Source organism: Bos mutus, chromosome 8, assembly GCF_027580195.1.
Source record: "Bos mutus isolate GX-2022 chromosome 8, NWIPB_WYAK_1.1, whole genome shotgun sequence".
Taxonomy (NCBI): Eukaryota; Metazoa; Chordata; class Mammalia; order Artiodactyla; family Bovidae; genus Bos; species Bos mutus.
Genome location: NC_091624.1, coordinates 94,618,202 through 94,640,164, shown reverse-complemented (window position 1 = coordinate 94,640,164; position 21,963 = coordinate 94,618,202). Strand labels below are relative to the sequence as shown.

The window sequence follows — 21,963 nt, the reverse complement described above, 5'->3', positions numbered from 1 at the left end:
TAAGAAGCAGAGATACCACTTTGCCAACAAAGGTCTGTATAGTCAAAACTATGGTTTTTCCAGTAGTCATGTATGGATGTGGGCTGGACCATAAAGAAGGCTGAGTGCCAAAGAATTGATGCTTTTGAACTGTGGTATTGGAGAAGACTCTTGAGAGTCCCTTTGACAGCAAAAAGATCACACCAGTCAATCCTAAAGGAAATCAGTCCTGAATATTCATTGGAAGTTAAAGCTGAAACTCCAATATTTTGGCTACCTGATGTAAAGAGCCAACTCATTAGAAAAGACCTGATGCTGGGAAAGATTGAAAGCAGGAGAAGAAAGGGATGGCAGAGGACAACAAGATGGTTGGATGGCATCACTGACTCGATGGACATGAGTTTGAGCAAGCTCCAAGAGATGGAAGGACAGGGAAGCCTGGCGTGCTGCCGTCCATGGGGTCACAAAGATTCAGACACGACTGACTGACTGAACGATGACAAAGACCTGTCTTGCAGGATTCTTGTAAAGATTAAATGAAATAAAGTACATAAACTTCCAAGAACTGTGTCTGTAATATATGGGGTACTCAATGATGATTATTTCATTTCTCTTTATTCTGTTTTCTGAACACCTCATCCCAAACCTCAAATCTCCCCAAATGTAAAAACAAAATTCTACCTGACTTTCAAAATAGTGATAACGCGCATTCACAAAAAGAAAACCCTCTCATTTTACTTTCTTGCTCTCCTTCTTCCTCTTTCCCTCTCCCTTTCTATTCTCATTTCCAAAGTTTCTAAGATAAGCCAATGGAATCTTGCCTAGTCTCTCTTCTTGGTGAATGTGGAAACACCAGGGATGGAGGATGTTTTTTGGCTCCAGTGATGATTGATTCTCAAGTCTATATAAAATGATCAGGAGACTAGACAGGTCAAACACATCAGCTTACAAGGGTCTAGTGGCGTCCCAGAGATCTTTGTGTAGATGGAAAGGGATTCAAGTAGGTTATGTGTTATCTCATTTAATAGTCATCAAATTCTCCCAACAACCCCAGGAGGTATGTGCCTACTATCTCATTTTCAAATATAAAGAAATGAGGGTGCAAAAGATTGAGTAGCTTATTCCAGGTCAGAGCTGGAATTCAAATTCTCACTGGTCTTTCAGTTCCTTAGCTGTACTGCGGCCTTTTGTACCCCAAAGCCTTTGGACATGGTGACCCCTGTGCCTGGAATGCTCTTTTTCACTCTTCACAAGGCTAACTTTCCTCATCCTTTGGGGTCTGAACTTAATGCCTATCTCTTGGAGGTCTTCTTTACCTATCTTATCTATACTATCTACACACTCTCATCCCACTACCCACAGTACAGCCTTCTATTTGTTTCCTTCATAAAGATTACCAAAATCTGGGATTATTTTACTTGGTCTCTCTTTTCCTAGATGATAAGACTTAATGAGCATCTGTTGGATAAATGGATGAATGGACAGATGGACAAATTTTATACCTGATCTGACTTATTCAATCTCACCAATTCACTTGGTTCCCACTTTCAGAAAAATGAGGTTAAAAAGGAAAGTTTTCTTCTATTTATAATAGCCAAGACATGGAAATAATCTAAATGTCCATTGACAGATGAATGGATAAAGAAGATATGATATATATATATATATATATATATATATATATATACACACACACACACACACCATGGACTATTAATTAACCATAATAATGAAATAATGCCATTTATAGCAACACCAGTGGACCTAGAGATTATCATCCTACGCGAAGTAAACCAGAAAGACAAATAGCACATAATACCACTTATAGGTGGAATCTATAACATAACACAAATGAAGCTATCTCTGAAATAGAAACAGACTCACAGATGTAGGGAACAGACTTGTGGTCACCAAGGGGGAGAGGGGCAGGGGAGGGATGAAGTGGGACACTGCGGTTAGCAGACGCAAGCTAACACACATAGGATGGATACACAACAAGGTCCTATGGTATAGCACAGGGAACTATACTCAGCATTTCACGATAAACCATAATGGAAAAGAAATGAAAAAGAACATATAGATGTATAACTGGATCATTTTGCTATACAGCAAAAATAACACAATGCTGTAAATCAACCATGTTTCATTTTTTTTTTTTTAATTATTGAAAGTGCTCTTCTGAGTCTAAACTGACTCCTTGCCCACATTTAAAAGACTGTTTTGAAAAAAAGGAAAAAGACCCTTTTGATAATTACTGAGCTCATGGGGGTGGGGAAGTAGATGTTATGTTTTTACAAAATACCATAGAAAGGTGGTCAATCATTGCTGAGGATTTGGAGTAGCTATTCATCTACAAGACCTACTCATGCCAAGCTCTGTGCCTGCCATGAAGTCCTCATATAATTTTTTTCAATGGAGTTTGCCAATGTTTGATATATGCAGTGATGTTTTAAGGATGATTCTACTAGGAGATACATTTTAATCTGACTCTCTAGGAAGAATTTCAAAGTCAAGTCTTAACGTAAGTAGGAGTTGGTGCTGTAATTTTTTTCTTGTAAGGTTAACTCAACACACTGAGGGTAGAAAACTTGACTAGAATGGATTGTCCAAGCCTGACCCTCAAGCATCTATCTTGCTTCTAGCCTCATTGGTTTAAGATTTCAAGAGCGGGAACAGAGGTTAGGATAAGAAAAGTATCACAAGAGAGGATGAGCTAGCAAACCTAGGAGGGGAATTGCAGCCTCCAAAATAACACCAGGGAACAGCTGCCCTTCCACACGCACACACAGCCCTGCTCCCAGCAAGTGCCACCTCTTCTCCCACACTCACTCATTCCAGATTTACTCCCAGAGAGAGTCCTCAGGAGGAAAGAAGCACAGTAATTCTTTCAGCTCCAATGAGATCCTGGCTCATTTCTAGGGCCAGTTGAATGCTTTGCCAAAATCAAGGGCTCTGCTCTGAACTCACCAAACTGGGTCAGCACGGGCCATGGTTTATTTAATGACTTTAGGAAATAATAGAAAAGGCAGCTGATTTGAAAAGACAACCACACTGCATCTGCAAATCGTTTCTAGGTATGGGTCTAGTTTCTTTTTCCTTTTGCTCCTCCCGGCTCTCTCCCATTACTTTCAGAAAGGGAAAGAAAGGGAAATTGTATACACTGAGAGTCTGGATTTGACTACACATTGCTACCCTTCTTCAGCATGTCAGTTACAGGAAGCTCTCTTCCACCTGTGATTCTCTGTCCTTTGTACTGCCATTTACCATAAAATAGCAGAAGAAATGTGTATATGAGCTTTAGATATGGGAAGAAGTACTTACCAGGTTGCTGGAATGAATTTTAAAAATCATCTGTCTTTCTTAAAATAAGAACCTATATTTTTTCTTGTTTGTATAGATCTAGAGAATTTCAGGAAGGTGATTCATGAAGCTAAAAATAAGGGTGACCCATTGGGGAAAATGCGGTCACTGGGGGACAATGATGCAAAGAAAACTTTTCACTGTACACTTAATGCAGACTGACTTTTGAACCATTTGAACATTACCTACATGCCAAAAAATAAATGTAAAAATGTAAATGTTTTTTCTTGTCCCTAAAAATGGTGCATCTGGAAGGGAATCAAGAACCAGAGAAATATATATGTCTCTCATCATTTATTCCTACACACAGCCAAATCTTTTTGGATTACATCCAAATAATGCATTTTCTTTCCTTCTCAACTTCGGACTGGTGAGAGGAAATGTGATGTCATTCTATAGCACTGAAAAAAAAATTGATTAAAATAAAATTTAAGTAAAGGGAGAAGGAGAGTGGCCAAACTTCACTTTCAAAGAGAAAAGAGAAGCTGAGGCCCCACTGCCACAAGTACAGTTGCAGCCTGTGGCCTCTTGAAAGGGTTCTGCCACTGGCCCCATGAAAGGTGTAACTGCCACTGCATGACTGGTGCCATCAAGAATCTACTGCCACTGGTACTTTCCTGAGAATAACCGCCAAGAGACAGAGCCCCCCGGGCTCACACGGATGTTCGTACCCACACCAACACCTTTTCTTCTACCACAAACTATCCTCTCCAAGTCCGCTTGGAGCCTGGCTTTGGGTGGTTTCACCACAATCACAGCCTGAAGTCGTCTGATCAAATTCATTAATTAGTTCAACTTACTCTACTAATAGCAAGGCTAAGAGACTTCCCTGGTGGGTCAGTGGCTAAGACTCTGTGCTCCCAATGCAGGGCGCCCAACTTTGATCCTTGGTCAGGGAACTAGAACCCACATGCTGCCAAAAAAAAAAAAAAAAAGACTCCTCATTCTCATTCTGAAACAACAAAGATTGAAGATCCCTCATGCTACAACTGAGACCTGGCACAGCCAAAATAAAAATAAATAATTTAAAGACAAACAAAAAAAATCAAGGCTAAGAGTCTGCTATAAGTAAGGTGTGTATGGAATTTCATACATCTTACATGTTTTGGGGATTGATACTATTTTCCCTCAGCAAAGATTTTGCAAATACTTTTCAATATTTGCAAAAAAGTGTGTCATGTTTGTAAGGAAATACTTGCTGCCATAACTGGGTGCCTGCTGAGTTAACAAATATTGTTCATCACAGTTGAAGCCCAGCAGTATCTTAGAATGTTGTTCTGTTCATTATATGTTCTGTGTGTTGTACTGAACGCCTTTAACCTTCTGCAGTAAAATTTTCTCACTAAATTTCATTGTGGTAAACACAAAATGCTGCTTAAATTTAGTTTCTGCATATAGATTTTCGTGTATTCAGTATTGCTTTTGCAAAAAAATAGAATCACTTAAGGACAAGTAAAAATAAGAGAAATCCCCTAAGAAAGAACTTAGAAAATGGACCAGGTGTGGCTGACAGGGAACAAAAATAAAATGGATCTAGGCAGTCAATGGCACCCCACTCCAGTACTCTTGCCTGGAAAATCCCATGGATGGAGGAGCCTGGTGGGCTAGAGTCCATGCGGTCGCTAAGAGTTGGACACAACTGAGCAACTTTACTGTCACTTTTCACGTTCATGCATTGGAGAAGGAAATGGCAACCCACTCCAGTGTTCTTGCCTGGAGAATCCCAGGGATGGGGGAGCCTGGTGGGCTGCCGTCTATGGGGTCGCACAGAGTCGGACACGACTGAAGCGACTTAGCAGCAGCAGCAGCAGCAAAGCCCCTAATGAGAAGCTTGGACGACAGCAAATCATCCAAAACTTGTGGCTGGCCTGCAAGGACTGTCCAGCTCACTTACTAGTCACCCAACTGTAGCTTCTGAAGTGTTTCTGGTTTGTAAAGCTTGCGAACAACAAAGCTGCCCTTTTGCTTCAGGATAACCTTGATTCTTTTCTGAGATTGATTTCTAATTTAGGATGACACTTCGAATAATGACCCACTATCAAAGACATGGAAAATAATCTTTCTTTAAAAACATTCATAGAAAGGATTATGGACTTAAATCTACACCCATATCGAAGAATATACTGAATTAGAAAAGAGTGACAAAGTCATGCTTTTAAAACTGTATTTCAAGGAGTTGTTATTTCTCATTTTCTAAGGAAGGTATTCCAGAACTTTCTGAGAGAGGTGGAGGTGAAATCAAGAGAGTGCATTCCAGGCACTCCCACATACGTATACGCTCACTGATCAGCTCAACTTTTGTCTGTTTTACATTTGAGCTCCACATAAGTTTTCATTTGGGAAAAAAAAGAACTTTCTTAAATAAAATGTATAAAACCTCAAAGGTCATCACATTACAGATGAAGAAAATGAAAAGGTTAAACATGAATATCAATGAAAATACATTTCCCCGCCTCACAAGGTACTGACTCCAAATAGTCTGCTGTCTCACATACAAGTTCATCACAGCAGAGTCAACTGTTGATTAATGCAGTTCCCGTGTCTTTGAAGCACTTGCCAGCTAAGAGCAAAAGAACATTAAATTATTGCATAGTGAGGCTATTCCCTTGTGCTTCTTTTTACCTCAGAATTGTGGTTTTGGGTGGAGTCTCACTGACATGTGTTTGGAATAGGATACCATGTCTGCAGAACAACTGTCCATATGTTTTCTTGGAAGTGTGGTATTGACTATGCTTCAATTTTTTCCAGAGTCTCCTTGGTTGCCTCACCTTTGTAACTCCTTCCAAGCAGTAGATATATTAAAATTCTAAATATTTAAAATGGCAAGGAGCACTAACTTAGCCAAAGTATATTTGAAATCGGGCAATTGGCAATGAATGAAAAGGTCTTGGCCCAAAGTTCAAGGCCCTGGCAATGAACCAAAGAAGCAAAGAGAACCCCAAAACTATCCAGGATTAGTTGGTGGAATTGTTTGGATTTTAGTTTAGGTATTTTTTAGGGTGTCCAGAAAAGAATACTTTTCTTCAGCTTTAAAAAAATACTCTAAGTTATTTATATATCTATTCATCCATTTACTAATTTACTGAGTACTTCCCAAGTGCTAAGGTACTGCACTTGACCCTAGGACACAATAATTACTAAAACAGATCTGATCTTAACTCATATGTAAATAGACAAATGTGGAAGACAGACATGCAAACCAATCACATAAATAAATGTAACACTGGAACCATGACAGGTACATGAAAGAGAATTATATTATTATACTCTGGGATAGCATAATAGTGAACTTAGCCAAACTTGGCTGGTGTGGAGGAATGGTTTATAAATCAGCTAAGGCTCCCTGAGGAAGTGACATTTGGCCTGATGGAGAGTTGGAATTACCAGGACAAAGCAAAAAAAATACAAGAAACCAGTCAGGAAAGTTTTCCCCCAAAGGGAAACCACTGAGCAGGATTCTGAAGAATGGATACATGTTTAATAGGACTCACCACTAGAATATTCTTTCTTAAATCTATCCTAAGTGAAAGTGAAAGTGTTAGTGGCTCAGTCGTGTCCAACCCTTTGCGACCCCGTGGACTGTAGCCTGTAAAACTTCTCTGTCCATGGGATTCTTCAGGCAAGAATACTGTAGTGGGTTGCCATTCCCTTCTCCAGGGTATCTTCCTGACCCAAGCATCAAACCCAAGTCTCCCGCATTGCAGGCAGATTCTTCACCATCTGAGCCACCAGGGAAGCCCTAAAGCAGACATTAATTTCTTTATCCTGAATTCCAAGACCTTCTGGCACCATTTCTATGTAGCAACTCTATGTTAAAGTATTTTTAGCATCTTCTCTGCCTTTTTGTGTCTCCTGAAGAAATCCAGTTCCCAGGCACTTTCCAATACATTAATCTTTTTTCTTTGTTTGCAGTATCCTTTCATGTATGTAGTAAGTCTGAGCAATAACTTCATCCTCATGGCTCCTTCCAAGAAGATACTGGGCAATTAATGAGAAGATACCAAAATGCACAAGGCTGGACATAACCAAAGGAAGCTGCTAGCTTTTTAACTGCATAGTTGGGAGTTAGACAAGGACATCCTTGATATGTGTAGGCTGTGTCTAACAACAAACTGTTTTCACTCAGGAGTTTTGCCAAAGAGCATGGCGGTTTCCCACCCTTGCCTCCCAGACAGAGAGGATCCTCGTCTGCCTGCTGGAGGAAATGGCATCTCTCCCCACCTGTGAACACCAGGAATTTTCCATTCAGGATAAATATCACAAGTTCTAGTTAGACCATTAGAATTTGCACCAGTTTGCAAGCAAGTCTTTATTTTATACAGGGAATAGACAGAGCGTCCACACAGTGAAACTTCACAAAACACACACTTACATGCAAACTCCATTCTGAAAGTTGGGGCTGGAGGAGGCATGGCACCATCAAACCTAGGATTGTTTAAACTGGAAAAGACTTTGGAGATTGCCTGGTGCAAGCCTCGCATGTTATAAAGGGTAAACTGAGACCCTTGGAAAACAGACAGATTGGTAGTCATTCAAAGGCTAATGGCAAAGCCAGCCCTCAAGTACGAATTTCTCTCCAGGGCCCTTTCTGTCACCCTAGGGTAGTGGGGTAAAAGGACAAATCTTTAATGTGAGGGAATTTGGAATATTTATGAATTTGACAGGATGGTACCTCAAGAATTGTGAAACTTAGTAGAAACTGGGCTAGAGGAGGAAAGACACCAAGGAGAGGCAACCAAAATGCTGGGAAGGGCACAGGACAGAGAGTGGGAATTACCAGAATAAGGTTTGCCCACCACAACTTCCCCCAAAACTTACAGTGCTGCTTTATACTCTTTTCTATTATTTCACCCTGAGGGAGGGATGCTCTGTAATTGAATCATATTTATCCACTGCCAGAAAATGTATCTGGCGTGAGAGGAATCCATCTTTGGAGCCAGGACACCTTCCCTTTCTGGGCTCTTCCTCTGCTTCAATCACCTGCCAAGTTCCCTTCTTCCCTTCTGCTGCCAAAAGATGTGCACAAACGTGCAGACCCACTCCCACAACCAACTATTTCTATCGTCCAAGACAGAATTCAACAAACTCTTTAACTCCTAAGTGTCCTGTTCTCCAGGGTCCAATAAAGAAGGCAATTTGGGTTGATTTGCTTGCATAATAAAGAGAATAATCAAGAATAGCTTACAGTGATGACCCACTGAGAACTATCAGAAGAGCAAAGCAAAGCAGTGAGTCTACAGCGGAAGAGGTTCAGAATCATGACCATTTCTAAGAAGAGACTGACAAAGAAAGCGGCTAGCACTCTCAGCAGGCTTCAGATGACAACATGTTGGGAAGGAATCAAACTTTGTTTATTACAGACCATGTAACAGATACTGTGCCAGGTGCCTTACAAACTTTGTGCACTTGAATTCATGAAGGAAGGCATTCACATTCCATTCTATAGGTTAAAAAAAAATACTCAGATTTTCTGTAACATGCCCAGTGACACAGAAGTAGAAAGATAGAATCTGAACCCATATCTAAGTTGCATTTCCAGTCATGATGCTTCACTCTAAGCACCATGAGAAAAGTCCGTTTTGCCTATTGTCCACCATTGTATATCTAACAATTAGCAAGTACCCTGATATAAACAAGCTATTCAATAAGCACTGATGGAGGACTACATGGATAAATAAATGAATAAGTGGGGCTGGCTTTTGGTGAGTGAATTTATTCAATAAGAATTTACTTAATAAGTACTATGAGCTGGGCTTTCAGTAGGTGAAGAAAAGAACAAAATATGGTTTCTGCCTTTAAGAAGCTTACAGTCTGGTCATCCAAAGTCACTACTATATGCAAATCCATAAAGGAAAACACTAAGATTTCAATATAGAAAATGTCAAAAACTTGTATAAAATTATCAGCCAACTACAGTAGATTGAAAAATAATGGTCATAATAATTTCTATTTCTTTCCATTGAGAAGTGAATCTATCTTCTCTACCCTTTGACTCTCGGCTTGGCCGTGAGACTAGGCTTGGTCAGTGGAACATTAGCAAATGTGACAGAAACGAACAGAGGCTTTTGATCTGCTTTTCCCCTAGACTAGCTGCTTCCTGCTTCTCTGTGGGATCCTGAGATCACCCTGAGGTAAAGTTCAGACTAATCTACTGGAGGGTGAAAGACCAAGTGAAAAAGTCAATAAATCAGTAGCAATTCACAGAGGAAGAAAAACAAATTGCCAACTCTAGGGAACAAATGGTCACAATATTTTACATTTCCTTGGGAATGCACTTATGGGAGGGACGTGCTTGCAATACCTATAAAGTTACATGAAAGCCAACCCTAATTCATCACTTATTATATGTCACTTATTCCATGTGTGTAACGTGGAATACTGGAAAGGAAATGGCAACTCCAGTACTCTTGCCTGGCAAGACGGAGGACCCGGTGGGCTAAAGTCCATGGGGTCGCAAAGAGTAGCACATGACTCAGTGACCAAACAACACCAATATGTAGTAACTTAATCCTCATAGAATCTTATGGAATATGTACTATGATTATCTTTATTTTACAGAAAAGGAGACTAAGACAAAAAGAAGTTAAATATATATCATTGTCACACAGGTAATCAATGGTAGAACGAGGATTCAAATTTAGGCAGACTGATTTTAAAAGTCACTCTTTTAACAATTAAATTATACTCATATTACACCAGTTGATATAAAAAATCTATCTCCTAACAATTCAGTGAAGAAGGTTTAGTTTTTTCAATGGTAGTGTTGGAACAATTGGACATCCATATGAAACAAAGACCTAAACTAAAACCTCCTACCTTATACAAAAATTAAATGAAAGTGGAAAGATATAAAACTTTTGGGATATGAAAGAAAAATCTTCATGATGTTGGATCTAGGAGGTGAGCTGTTAGCTAGGACACCACAAGTATCATCTATGAAGAAAAAATTGATAAATCTGACTTAACCAACATTTCAAACTCTGATTTGTGAAAGACACTATTAATATTAAAATACAAACTACAGATTGGGAGAAAATATCTGCAAATCACATATATGACAAACAACTTACACCCAAAATATATTTTAAAACACTCAAAACTTAAGAGCAAAACAACTGCTCTCAAAACAATTCAATATTTTTAATGGGCAAAAGATCTGAAACACTTCACCATAGAAGATGTGTGGATGGCAAATAAGTACCCAGAAAGATGGTCAATATCATTATCTACCAGGCAAATGCCAAACAAAACAATGTGAGATACCACTACACACCTATTAGAAAGGCTAAAAAAAGAAAAAGAGCCCCCAAACAAACAAACAAATCCTGATAATACCAAGTGCTAGCGAGAATGTGTAGCAACTGTGATAATCACTGCTTGTGGTATGTAAAATGGATGGTTCCAGTCACTGTGGAAAATGGCTTAATCATTTTTTATAAAGTTAAGTATACATTTACTACATCATCCAGCAATCCCACTACTACATATTTACCCTACAGAAAACTGATGTTCATACACTGAACGCTTTTCCAGGCAAGAGTACTGGAGTGGGGTGCCATTGCTTTCTCCGTTATGAAGTAAAGTGAAGTAAAAGTCACTCAGTCATGTCCGACACTTTGCGACCCCATGGACTGTAGTCCATGGAATTCTCCAGGCCAGAATACTGGAGTGGGTAGCCTTTCCCTTCTCCAGGGGATCTTCCAGACCCAGGGATCGAACCCAGGTCTCCCACATTGCAGGTGGATTTTTACCAGCTGAGCCACAAGGGAAGTCCTAGCAGCTCCATTTATTCATAATCACCCCAAACTGAGAAACCCAAATGTCCTCCAATAGACAAAAGCATGAACAGCTGTGGTACATCCAAACAATGAAAATAATACTCAGTGATAAAAAGGGATAAACTATTAATACTTGCAACAATATGGCATTATGCTGAGCAGTAGAGACCAATATAAAAAAGTTACACGCTGTATGGATGCATTTATATAACCTTCTGGGACAGGTGAGCCTATAAAGATAGAGAGCAGATGAGTGATTGCCAGGGATTAGGAGTGGGACAGTTATGACCACAAAGAAGTGGCACAGAAACTCTTTCAGGGGGTGCAGGAATTGCTTTCTCTGTATTCTAATGTGCCAGCAGTTGCAGGAACCTATATATGCATTAAAACTCATAGAGCTGGAGCTTTCCTGGTAGTCCAGTGGCTAAGATGCTGAGCTCCCTGTGCCGGGGGCCCTGGTTCAATTCCTGGTCAGAGAACTGGATTTCACATGCCACAACTAAGAGTTTGCATGTGTTTAGTCTCTCAGTCGTGTCCGACTCTTTGCAACCCCATGGACTGTACGTAGCCCACCAGGCTCCTCTGTCCAGGGGGATTCTCCAGGCAAGAATACTGGAGTGGGATGCCATGCCCTCGATCTTCTCAACCCAGGGATCAAACCCAGGTTTCCTGCTTTGCAGGCAGATTCTTTACCTTCTGAGCTACAAGGGAAGAGTTTACCTACCACAACTAAAAAGATCGTGAGTGCCACAACTAAGACCTGGGGCAGCCGGACAAATAAATATTAGAAAAAACCTCATAAAGCTGCACACACACCAAAATTAACTGTATGTTAATTTTAAAATTATTTGGCAAAACCAATACAATATTGTAAAGTTTAAAAATAAAATTAAAAAATAAATAAATAAATAATAATTTTAAAATTATGATAAACCTTCTTAATTACCAGAACAAATATGTAGATAGGAGATATTTCCTGCAGTCTCAACTGGAAACACAAAGATTATGCAAAGGAACATGGGTAAATAAATGATGATTCATTCATTTGGTTGAAGACTGTAAGTTTGCATGGAATTATATCCTTGATTTATTAAGTGAAGAAAACAAGATGCAGAACATTTTTGCACAAATACTGAGAAAATCCTAGAAATCATACACCAAGCTGGTAACAGTGGTACTTCTGACTGATGAAATTGCCAGGCTTAGGGGTCAGGGGTGGGGTGAGGAGGAAAGCAGATGTCCACTTATTGTCTTACTTATTTAGCATTGCATTTCTTTTGTCATTTTAAAGATTTTTATTTAGAACAAAAACACACATAACTAACCAATCCAATGGCAGTGTTCTACTTAATTACTGACACACTTGTCTCCTTCCTTAGACAGTGAGCTCACAGAAGAAAAGACCTCTGTTTTGTTTCTCTCCAGTTCCTAGCACCAAGCACTCTGTTTGACAGAATGTGTGTATTTTTAATATATTTAAGTTGAATTTGAAGAATTCAATAGTAATTAAAAGTAGTACATCTTTTTTTTTCTTTTTGGAATTTTAAGTCCAAGAATGCTCCTTTGATTAAGTTTTGCTATAAATTTTCTTGAAAAGATCTTTGTTTACTGAGTTTTTAAAAATTAGTTTTTATTGTAGTATAGTTTATTTACAGTGTTGTGTTGGCTTCATATGTATAGAAAAGTGAAGCATATACATATATCTATATATGATTATATATACATATATACGGAGAAGGCAATGGCACCCCACTCCAGTACTCTTGCCTGGAAAATCCCATGGATGGAGGAGCCTGGTAGGCTGCAGTCCATGGGGTCGCTGAGGGTTGGACATGACTGAGCGACTTCACTTTCACTTTTCACTTTCATGCATTGGAGAAGGAAATGGCGACCCACTCCAGTGTTCTTGCCTGGAGAATCCCAGGGACGGGGGAGCCTGGTGGGATGCCGTCTATGGGTCGCACAGAGTTAGACACGACTGAAGCAACTTAGCAGCAGCAGCAGCACATGTATGGTGGTGGTTTAGTCAGCTAAGTCATGTCCAACTCCTGTGACCCCATGGCTGTAGCCTGCCAGGCTCCTCTGTCCATGGGATCCTCCAGGCAAAAATACTTTAGTGGGTTGCCATTTCCTTCTCCATCTCCTGCATTGCAGGCAAATTGTTTACTGACTGAATTACCTAGACTCCTCTATATTCATATGTGTTATACATATATGTATATCAACTTTGGATTCTTTTCCCATGTAAGTCATTAAAGAATATTGAGTCAAGTTCTCTGTGTTATACAGTAGGTTCTTATTAGCTATTTATTTTATATATAGTCAAAGAGGTACATCGTAAACCAAGGTGACAATTTTGTGAATTGCTAATTGCAGGGCACCATCAACAAGATAGTGGAGTTGTTAAGACTTTTGGTCTTGAAGTTCTGTCTCATTTCCATCATCTGTAAAATGGGAAAATAACATCTAAATCATTGACTTTTGTGTAAAGGATTATTAGTATTAGCATGGCACGAAGCCAGTGTGTTCAAGTGAATCTGTACGAAACTATAGTAGTCTGTGTTAGCCCCAGAGGAAGGGATTTTTTTTTTTTAATTTTAAGTCATCTTGGAGCTAAGTTACCCACAGAATGACGAACAGCTAATGGCTTTGTTCCCTGCTGTGTGACCACCCTCCCGCACACTTCAAACCCACATGAGCAGGAAACAGGCCGATCATGAGCTAAGGAAGATTCCCTGTGTTTCCTTTCAAAATCCTTTGATTCTTGTCCCCTTTCTTATAGGAATGACCTTAAGAGGAAACCAAATCTCTGCCCATGCAAATGACTCTGGAAAAGCAGTTCCACAACCAGCTTGCTGGTGTGGAGGGAGCCCTGGAGAGATCAGGGTGCTACTCAGGGATGGACACAAACTGTTGCTCCATGGGCGTCTGCCAGCTGACCCTCAGGAAGACCACTGACCTACCCAAAAGCCTCCCCATTGTGTCCCTGGACCAGAGAATCCTCCCTGACATTTTCCCCCTCATCTTTAAAAGTGAGTATGTGAAAGTGAATGTACAGTCCATTAAAAGTACAGTTCCTATACTTGGTTTCACTTTAAAGCAGGACAGTAGCTCTGCATTCTGAAGTATCAGCCCCCATAGGCTCATTGATGGGGTCACAACCTTAACTCAGTAGTTAAAGAGGGCTCAGGGACCCTCTAGCCTCATTTAATTTAGTTTAGAAATTCCTTTATTACAGTTCTCGAATTCACTGGCCTTTGGACATTACCTGAGTTATTCCTGTGATTGGAAGTCTCCTATTTGGGAATCAGCTTGTGTGGTCATATTCCTTCTTCTCCATCAAAAAAAAATTTTATTGCATACTTCCAAACTATAGATGCATTTGTCAGGTAGAATTCCAAATATAAAATTTATGTCAGTTTTTCCCCTCTTAAACTGCAAGCCTGAACATCTCAAGAGGTACTAATCTATGTGTCTTTGTTAAGAGGGGCTTCCTGACAACCCTGAGTATCATAGTCAGTGTCACCTCCTTGGGCCTCTGCCAGGCCCTACATTTATGCCAGCGACAGTGACATCTTTCCAAACCTGTCGGGAGCTCTTCTCAAGGAATCACCCTTGGAATCTTTGCATGAGACTTCCTTCGATGATTCTTTTATTTCCACGTCACCTGGTGAACACTTGCTTAGGCTCCAAGGCTTGACCCAAGCTCTCACACACCCTGGGGAACCTTCCAGGTAGCCCAGGGCAGGGACTGTATCCCAGGGACTGCATAGGTGAGGTACTGAGTAGGTGTGGCGATGTGATGGGCCCTGATCCTACATACAGCAGCTGCCTGGGAGTTTATCACTCAGGAAAACAGCTCCTCCTTTTTCTTCCCAAGAAGACAACCTAAGATCTACTTAGACTCTTCTGGCAGCAAGGAGACAGAGCCCGTTACTTGAGGGAAAGCAGTTCAAAAACATGACAGCCAAGAGGCAAATTATTGCGTGTTTGAGTTGGATACCCTGGGCACGGGCTGGATCCATTTTCACGTCAAATTTAACACAGAATGTAAAGTATCACAGGGTCTCACTTTCTGAGGACAGGACAGGGTTTGGTTTTTGCGCCCTTCGCCAGCTGCTCTCCAACCCCCTCCACTCAGCTCTAGGGTCATGGGGGCTACCTGTGTCCCATTGGGTTCAGCCACTAGGGGCTCCAGAAGACAGGAGGGTAGAAGGGGAGGATGGTCCCTCCTCACTGAGCCACCTACAGACTTCAGCTCGGTGGGGAGCCTTCTTCTGCCACTGCTCGATTTAGGTCCAAGAACCAGCCCTTCCCCTCTGCCTTCAGGCCTACACTTGTTTCAAGCACCACTCATGTTTCAGCCATTCCCTTTATGTAAATGAAATTTTGTGCTGATGTCTGAGAACTAAATCGGGTGAGCAAGGCTTTGTGCATTTTGGCGGGAGACAGGATTCCAGCTTGGTACCTACTTCTTGACTCTTGAAGCAGACACTTGGGCACCTCCCTAGCGCTGCTATTTCTTGAAGGGGCACAGTTTCCAAATCACTGCTATCAAGTATTTGCTACCTGTTTCTCAACTGCAGTGTGTCAATTATGTACAGACAATTCCTAAAATGATTAGTTGTAATATCAGAACTATAGTTTATTAACTACTTACCACCTTTCAGATACTTTAAATCCATTGTGTTACTTCATTTTCACAATGACTATGAATTAGTCATTTATATCTCATATCACAGATGAGGAAACTGACTTAGACAAAACAACGGTGATGACTAAATGAGATCTTAAATGTAAAACATCCGGGACAGCGTTAGAACTCACGACTTCCTTTTCCCTGACAGAGAGGTTAGCACAGTAGGTCCCTCATGTGTGCTCCTTGACTGCATATCCATTTGCTTTAGTACCTTAGTAGAAAAATCTAAGTCTGCACATCTTAAAGAGCAGTGTTCTGTTAAATCTAATCTCCCATTCATCCTCCTTGCCAAAACTCAGCAAGTGGCCATGGCCTCAGCCCAGAGATTATAGCCTGACCCATGCTACGGAAGACTCCATTTCCGTTTTCACAGGGATCTCACCAACTCCTAGGGCTTCAGTTATCATCTGTTCCAAACCTAGATCTCTAGTTCCAACCTCTTCCCCGCTATTAAACTTATTATAGTAAGGCCTCCTGCTCACCTCTGTAGGCGTCTCAACTGTGATACATCTAGAATGAACTCAGCATCTTCTCCTCTCTTCGCCTTCTCTCTCTCCTTATCTCTTAAACCTCTACCTTTCTAATTACAGATGCTTGAAAACTCTGAGTTATTGTCAACAGCCATCTCCCCATCACTGTTTGTATCCAATCACCATATTCTGCCCCTCCTAGTTCTGTCTTATCTCTCACATTCAACTGCTTTTCACACCTTCATTGTCACTCACTTGAACTGCACAATCTTAGTGCCCTTGTCTCTTTAGCCCCAAACGCTCCACAGGCTTTCCTTTCCTGGCCATTGATGACATCATTTTTTTCCACTGAGGATGCCCTTCCCCACATACATTTATCTGTTCAGGTCCAGTCTCTTCCAAGATTCAGCTCAAATCTCAGCGGTACTAGGAATTTGTCTTCTATTATGCTGCACAATTCAAAAAGTAAAGCTCAAATGTACAGACTGTGGCAGCTGAAGATTCAAACCCACTATGCTTGTTTCTTGAATTGAAGAAAACAAAGGAATTTAAGATACAGCAAAGATGAGGTGATATTTAATTAACAACATCCTGAAATGGAAATGTATATCTTAATAATGAAGTCAGATATCAGCTTTAAAATGACAGCTGACTAGCACCTTTGATGTAGCCTCTCTCAGCTTCCCGCTAAAGCCATGGGGAAAAAGTGAAGAACTGCAAATACAGAGCTAACCAAGATAGTCAGGCTACCTATTGGCAGCACCCAGTAATCACAAAGGTCGATGAGTTGGGCTGAACAAATGGATTTTCAATACTAAAATATTTTTAATGTCAAAAATTCCTCTTAAAATTAAAAATATATGCTGTAAAAAGTAACTGGGATCTTCAATTCCATATTAAAGCAGCCCAGACTTAGAAGGGAACAGGAAGGAGGGGGGAAAGTTAGTATGTGCTAAGCTCTTTGCTGATACACTGGAGTTCAAAATATGGTTTCACTATTTATTATTATAAACAGAGAGGCATAGGTTAAAGAGTGTTTTTTGAAAAACATAAGGGTAACCACTAACAAAATAAGAAACAGGATGTATACAACAAAAATGACTAGAGAAGATAAATGTAAACAAAATGTAGGCCAAGTAAAGACAGGAAAAAATAAGACTAAAAGGAAACAGCAGGAAAAATTTTTACATTAGAAAAAAAATCAAAGTATAAAATAGCATGTCAGAAGTTAAGATTAAATATATTATTTGTGATCGAAAGATAAATGCCTAAAATCACCTGCAGAGGGGCGCCTCTGGGGGTCCAGTGGTTAAGAATCGGCCTTGCAATGCAGCAGACACAGGTTCAATGCCTGGTCTGGGAAGATCCCACATGCCTCAGGCCAACTAAGCCCAAGTGCCACAGCTACTAAGCCCGTGCTCGAGAGTCCTCGAGCTGCAAGTCCTGAGCCCATGCACAGCAGCGACAAAGCCCATGTGCCGAGAGCCTGTGCTGTGGAACAAGAGAACCTATTGCAATGAGAAGCCCGTGTACCACAACTAGAGAGGAGTCCCGCTCACTGCATCTAGAGAACATCAGACCCAGCACAGCCAAAAATAAAATTAAAAAAAAAAATTTAATAAAAAACAGTGGTTCACATCAAAAAAAAAACTTAAAAAAACTTAAAAAGTCACCTACAGAATGACAAATATTCCCAGAAAAAAATGAAACCTTCAAAGATGATGCTTAAAATCTTGAAAACAAAGATATAGGCAACAACTTATCAAGAAATTAAAAAAAGAATGACGAAAGAAGAAAAAAAGATTACAAATACTAGTTTTAGACAAGTGGAATTCAAGACAGAAGGCATGGGATGGGACAAAATCTATCATGTATCTTTATAGAAAGTAAATTCCATAATGAAAGAATAGTGGTTATGTATCATAGTGCTCTAAACCATATAGAATCAAGTAAAGAAAATACAACTGGTAAAAGCAAGAAGAACATGAAGAAATCACAATAGTTCTGGGGAGATAATAGCATCCTGCTGCTGCTCCTGCTGCTAAGTTGCTTCAGTCATGTCTGACTCTGTGCGACCCCATACACAGCAGCCCACCAGGCTCCCCCGTCCCTGGGATTCTCCAGGCAAGAACACTGGAGTGGGTTGCCATTTCCTTCTCCAATGCATGAAAGTGAAAAGTGAAAGTGAAGTCGCTCAGTCGTGTCTGACTCTAGTGACCCCACGGACTGCAGCATACCAGGCTCCTCCATCCATGGGATTTTCCAGGCAAGAGTACTGGAGTGGGGTGCCATTGCCTTCTCCGAATAGCATCCTACCTCTCTCATGAAGTTGACTAAAAATCAAAATACCATTTAGTAATAATTAGACATATATGTAATTACAGATGTGTCCTTCAGGCGCTGTGCTGCGCTGAGTTGCTCAGTCGTGTCTGACTCTGCAACTCCATGGAACGTAGCCCGCTAGGCACCTCTGTCCATCGGACTCTCCGGGCAAGAACACTAGAGTGGATTTCTGTGCCCTCCACCAGGAGGTCTTCCCGACCCAGGAATCGAACCCATATCTCCAACATCTCCTCATTGCAGGCAGGTTCTTTACCCACTGGGCCACCTGGGAAGCCCGAAATCACCTGTACTGTTTTATATTTTTGTAGATCTTTTAGACCAAGCAGTTTGAGTTGAACCTGCTTAACTTAATCTTGCCATGGCTCAGAGGTGATATTCAAAATATTTGCAACCTGGGCCAGTGGACACTGATTTAAGCACCAGAAAAGGTTCTGAGGGACGCTGATGGGCCAGACATGAACCCTTTAGTTGCTTCATTGTTGGGAGGTCTAGACGTCTTGAAGGAGGGATCTAGACAACCAGGCAGCAGGTCAAGGGGAAATTAGGAAGCCCAAGCAGCAGCTATTTAACAAATAGCACAGAGTTAGTTCATTGTCCTAACAATGAACGACGAAGCAGTGCAACACAGGAAGCTATCAGCCCTGCTGTAACACATGCTATCCCAGACACACCCAGACACACTCAGCTCAGTTAAGTCCAACAGAAGGAAACTGCCTTTGCAAGAATCCCCAATCACAACAAAACAGTCCCGCACCACACACAATAAATCAAGTGTAACAGCATATCACTGAACAAAAAAAGAGAGAGAAACCAATCCCCTAAAAATCTTCCTTCCTTGCTTAGTCACTAAGTCGTGTCCAACTCTTTGTGACCCCATGGACTGCAGCCCACCAGGCTCCTCTATCTATAGATTCTCCCAGAGAAGAATACTGGAGTGGGTTGCCATTTCCTCCTCCAGGGGGTCTTTCTGGACCAAGAATCGAACCCACATATCCTGTGTCTCCTGCATTGCAGGCAGATTCTTTGCCTGATGAGCCATCTTAGAGTCTTCTAAATAATTATTAACTCTCAAAAAAATCATAACTAAAGAGATATGATTTGTAGAAAATAAAAAATAAGAATCCAACTTTCAAAACTGCTACAGCAAGTCCAAAGATTAATTTGGAGACAAACTTATAGTTTTAACAGCTTTTCTTGTTAAATGAGTATTTTAAAAAGTCAAGAACTATACTCAGGAAACATTTGTAAAAAGGACTAATAAGACTTAAGAAATTCAGGGAGAAAGAAAAAATAAAACTAAGTAAGAATATTAATCAACTTAAAAACAGAAAAATGAAAATTCCAACAGCTGGTCTGTGGTGTGGGTAAAATTTACAAGAGCAGGCAGCTAAAGGACTTTAACAGATTGGCTTGTCTGATACTTGTGGCAGAGTGGTTTGCATTGCCACAGTACAAACCCCATCATTGTCTCAACTCAGGAGTCAAGTGCAGTTTACTCACAAGTGCATTATCTGTCTTCATGTCTCTGTGATTGTGTCTATGTGTCTGTCTGTACCTGTTTGTCTGTCTCTATGCCGGAAAATTGTTGCCATTTTTATTTTTAATTGAAGTAAAACGCTGAGCTACATGCCAGGGTTGACACCAAGTTCAACAGAGACCACAAGTGCAGAAGTGAGCCAGGGTGTGCTATGCTTTAAATCAAAATCAAAGCCAGAGCTCAGTGTAGGAGGTAACCATGGGGATGTAAGTGCACTGGGAATTCCAGGGGAAACCTGGGGGAGGGCATTTGGATTCCTCAGGGAGAGATATGAAATCCAGTCTTATCTAGAAAATGTTAATGTTGGCTACCTCTGGATGGCGGTTACATTGTACACACTAAATTAAAAGATAAACGTTTTAAAAATTGAATTTTTTGAAAGGAAAGCCAGTGACTTGGGCTCTACACGTTAAGCCTTGGATTTACAGTGGTGTCTTTCATCATAGTGAGGTGTCAGAAGTGTCTTCCATGCTTCCAGGTGCCCTGTGCAGGGCTATATCTATCTCAGGAATAGCTCACAGTGCAGTGGGAGGCTGGGGAGCTTAGCATGGCTGAGCAACAGAGTGATGCAGTGTGTGGTCAGAGGCTAGGGGATCAAGCCACCCTGGGTGTGAATCCCAGATCTGCCAAGTGCTACTTATGTAATAGAGGACAATACACAAAGCACGTGGCCTCCTGTGTCTCAGGTTGGTCATCTGTAAAGTGGAGGCGATGATACCTCTAAGCCTTTCACTGAGGACGGAAAAAAGTACACACTATATAAAATCTCTTGTGAATTTTATGAATAATGTGTGTGGGAAATGGAGCAGTCGATAAACGGTGATGATTTATGATTCTCTGAAGTTGTGAGACTAATGGAAAGAAAAATGGGGTTTGCTCCCCTACAGAGTAGTCACAGCTATACCTTCCTGTGGTGACAATCTTGCCTGCAGAGCTGACGTCAGGAAAAAGCTAACGTTTTTAGTATCATTTTCAGGTCCAGAGAGTGAGCTAATGAAGACTAGCCAGCACAGTAACAGTGGAGTGGGACAAGGGTCCTTTTTGAAATGTATTTCATGTCCCTTTTGTCCCTTTTTCCATGTCATAATACCCCAAAGAAGCAACACAAACATGGTCAAGAGATGAACTTGTGTGTGTGTGTGTGTGTGCTAAGTCACTTCAGTTGTGTCTGACTCTTTGCGACCATACCTGCCAGGCTCCTCTGTCCACAGAATTCTCCAGGCAAGAATACTGGAGTGGGTTGCCATGACCTCCTCCAGGGGATCTTCCCGACCCAGGGATAGAACCCGTCTTTTACATCTCCTGCATTGGCAGGCAGGTTCTTTACCACTAACGCCACCTGGGAAGCCCAGAGATGAGCTCAGTTAGCCTAATTTGTTCCTGGAAAGTTGGGACTTGGTTCCATCCAAGTGCTGGCATTCTGGGCTGCATTGCTAAAGCTTCCGTCCTCTTTAATTTGTTAGCTCTTCAAATGGACTTGACTTCCAGTAGGGGCCATTAAATTTCAATCTATGGTTTCTTTAATGAGGAAATCTGACTGCATCAAAGAATGACACACACGTATGGTCTAAAGTCATCCCTGGAAAACAAGATAGATATACCATGTGTTCTACAAACTGAAGTAAAAAATCCCTGGATTCAGAATTTTAAAATGGGACTAATCTCCGAAAGCCCTGGGTTTCAAACAGAATTTTTGATTCTCTTCATTTTGGCTCCTAAAGGAATTGAAAATTATGTTAAATAGATTTAGCTCTTAGATTGTAGAATGTAGAAATGTATTTAAAGGAAGCCAGAATG

At 40.8% G+C, this 21,963-nt stretch overlaps 1 protein-coding gene across 2 annotated transcripts in view; it reads right to left on the bottom strand.

The window, feature by feature from the left end:
- Positions 1-21,963, bottom strand: part of TEK (TEK receptor tyrosine kinase) — a 104,535-nt gene that overhangs the window by 61,155 nt on the left and 21,417 nt on the right. The window lies entirely within an intron of this gene.